The 3,541-nt window shown below is 44.5% G+C and overlaps 1 long non-coding RNA gene across 1 annotated transcript; it reads right to left on the bottom strand.

The window, feature by feature from the left end:
• Positions 1–654: 654 nt before the first annotated feature.
• Positions 655–2,517, bottom strand: LOC309514311. Its single transcript, XR_014211912.1, has 2 exons — positions 2,394–2,517; positions 655–1,618 (listed from the first exon to the last, which is right to left on the bottom strand). It is a non-coding gene; the product is annotated as an uncharacterized lncRNA (long non-coding RNA).
• Positions 2,518–3,541: the final 1,024 nt, after the last annotated feature.

The following is a 3,541-nucleotide window of genomic DNA, read 5'->3' on the forward strand; positions in this document are numbered from 1 at the left end:
TGTGTGTGTTTAAACATTTCATTGTTTTCAATAGGGAGGGGGGATGATGAATTGGTGGTTAAATCTCCCTCACTGGAATGAATGGGACTTGAGTGCTCAAATTTGACTTCAATCTGCCCACGATTGCTCCTTGAATATTGCACGCTGGTGTCATGATGACATAGATTTTTTTTTTATTTTTTTATTTTTTTTGAGAGAGAGAGAGAGAGAGAGAGAGAGAGAGAGAGAAAGGTTAAGTATATTTGGAGAACACACACACACCTTTTAATATAAAGGACTGAAGAGGAGAAAGGTTAAATTCTGGCACAAGCATGCAGGATTCCTCTTACAATTATAGAAAGACGCTGAGAATATTTGATATCAAAACAGTATTTTTTATCCTTCCCCACGCTTGCTATTGGATGCGTACAAACAGCTGTCTGCAAACCCACGTCTCCTATCATTGGGGTGCGGGCAATTTTTCTCAAATATTAATGGGGGGGGGCGGCAATTCCTGAGTCACTCTTATTTACTGCTTTTTTTTTGGGGGGGGAAGAAATTAAAATAGCACGGTAAAAAGCAAAACACTTATGCAGATCCAAGAGCACGTTTCCCTTTTTTAAACGAATATTATTATTGCTGATAATAAAGGCATATATATATGGTGACGCTTCCAGCTGAGGTTCCCAGGACTCCTGCGAGCAAGGCGTTTTATGTGTGTTTGTCAGTCATTTAATGCCCTGGATAGGAAACGATCCTAATCTGAAATAATCCTGTGTCGTGTGCCTCTTTCCCTACAAAAGGGGTGTTGGAGACTTGTTTTCATTTCGCCTTCGAGACGCTCAGCGTGGAAATCCAGAGCCGAGTCAAAGGCATATTCAGCACACAAAGAACCGCTTGTCTGCCTGATTCCATACAGAAAGCAGAGTATTGATCCGGAGGTGGGAACACGCAACACCTCACCTTTAAACTCTGGCCCACGTGACCAGAGAGCTCAGCAGCCAGAAAACAGGTTTATTTTTCCAGGTTGATCTTCTCCCACCCTAGAGAACCTCAACCCGCCATGCCCACCCCCCAGGTTAAGAGGATAGGGGCACTCACTGCTCCCCTTTTTCCCTACAGGAAAATGTAGGTGAAAAAGGCCGCAGAGATCTTCAAAAATCCAGCCTGGGTGCCGCATGTTTACGCTTTGCTCCAAATAGGGGCTCTCTTCCCCCTCAAACCTTACAAACGGATGGATCCTGATTTTGACAGAGATTGGAAGCTGGCAGCGCAGTCTAAGTCATGCCTACTTAGAAGTAAGTCCTATTGAATGCAGTGGAGCTTACTCCCGGGTAAATTGGCGTTGGGGTTGCGGCCTGAGTGGCACAAAAGAGCAGGTGGAGCGATCTGCTGGGGCTTCGTCCGATTTAGCGCAGCGTCACGTGTGAATGGAAGCACCTTTTCGAGTAAGTCGGCTGGAGATCAGTTGGACTTAGCTTTCCGGGAAACGGGTTTAGGAGCGCGGAGTGCTGCTAATCCCAGCTAATCGTTTCGATGTGCGGTGGATCCCCCTGTTCTGAGGCGAGTCAGAGAGGCTTTCTTTCAGGAGCAAAGCGGATTCGCACCCAGGAATTGCGATTGGCTCCTCTGGAGTCCGCTGTGAAAACACCTCCTTCTTAGTTTAAAACTGACACGTGGATGGATTTTCCTATTTCTACCAAACAGGAGATTCTCCCTCTCAAGCCCCAAACTGAGCACCTTTCAAAAGTGTTCCTCCCACCCACTTTTTATAGGATTTATAGTGTTGTCAGGATTAAGATTTTAATGGGGAGGGAGTTGAAATAATTCTAATGGCTTTTTATTTTGCTCTGACGTACCAAAACCAAACAAAAAAAATCTAGAAATATTTTTTTTTGCAAGAAATGTAGATGCATGCCCACAAATTAATACACATTCCCTATCTAAAAACGTTTATGGTGACGTTTCTATTCTGTCCTCGCTCCTTGGAGAAATCCCCTTTCCACCCTCTGTTTAACCTCATAATAACCGTGTGAGAGGTAGACTGGGCTGAGAGACGGTGCTCCACCAACAATAAAAAAAATGCAGCAGGATGATTGGGTAAGGAACTGGACTCCTGACCCCCTGAACCCAGCTCAGAAAGGTTGCATCTCAAAGTGACTCCCTTCAGTTTAATCCCTATTATTATTATTATTATTATTATTATTATTATTAATATATTTTATGGAAGGGGTTATACTACCCACATCAAGATACAGGTAATATTAGAGAGATTTATTTTAGCACAAAATATAATGTGTTTGTTTGTTTGCAAGCCTAATCCTATTTGATCATTTAATACCACAGAAATTTTAAGAAGGCTATCCGGAAGGACTGATACCCCAACGTCTATTGAGTTAACCTTGTTGCTTTACCTGAGAAGCTGGGACTTTCCTTCCCACCGCTGTCTAGGACTCTTGCACCGAGGTAGGGCTTCAATTCTGAAAGCGACTGAACCTCTCTATCCTCAAATTATCCACTTATCATCATCTTCATTATTCCTATCACTACCGTTGTTAGCCTACATTCAAGAGGACTACTCCAGAAGTGAGTGGTTTGAGAATTTACCGCTCCCGAGGCCAATACTGAATCAATTTCAGGCCCTTGTAGTCTTGATCCTAGGCATGTTTACTCAGGAATTAACCTCGTTGGGTTCAGTGGAGCCGCCTCCTAAGTAAGCGTGCATAGAGTTGCAGCCTATGGCTTCCATTTCCAGCGAATTTACGTGGGAGACAGTCCCAATCCACGCAGGGTTTACTTCAGAATAAACACGCTTGGGCTCAGGCCATATGTATTCATACTAAGGGCTTTACGCACGAGTAACCCGCCCTCTCCCATACTCAAACCTTACTTAGGGGCAAGTCCCATTCAAATGATAATACCAATGAAATCCTATTGAGTTCAGTGGCCATTATTATTATTATTATTATTATTATTATTATTATTATTATTAACTTTTGAGTAATCACGTCTCGTTCGAAGTCCTGTTTTTTGTTTTAGCATGAGGGTCTCAAGCGTCCTCGAGATTTGGGGGAGGGGCGCTACTATTCCCCCCCTCCGTGTGTCCCCCCCCCTCAAAAAGCCCCACAAGACCATGTCACTGGTCCAAAGATTTATTTTGCAAGCTTTTCTCAAGTTGTGTTTTTTTTTTAAAGTGGGGCTTCTCTTTCTCCACGCCCCCCCCGCAGCCCACCATTGTTTTCCGAGCCAAGTTTTCTCTAACAGCTGGAAGTGGTTGGAAGGGACTGTCTTAAGAGACCCCCCGCTCTTCTTTTGACAGCTGATCAAAAGAAAATAGGTCACGCTTTTCAAACTTATGTCCCTCCTGCCCTTAATTACTGTCTCTTTAAACAAAGGCAACATCTGCGCAGCCTCAACCTGCTCTCTCGTCGTCCCCCCCCCCTCCCTTGGAGAAGCTGTTACTTCTGAAGGGGCTGCGCGCGCTCTCGTTCTCTCTCTCTCGGCGGCTGGCTAGTCAGTCCAAGGAGGCTGGCACAGAAAATGCGATGGATGGATGTGTACT

Source organism: Podarcis vaucheri (genome assembly GCF_965113315.1).
Source record: "Podarcis vaucheri genome assembly, chromosome: 11".
NCBI lineage: Eukaryota > Metazoa > Chordata > Lepidosauria > Squamata > Lacertidae > Podarcis > Podarcis vaucheri.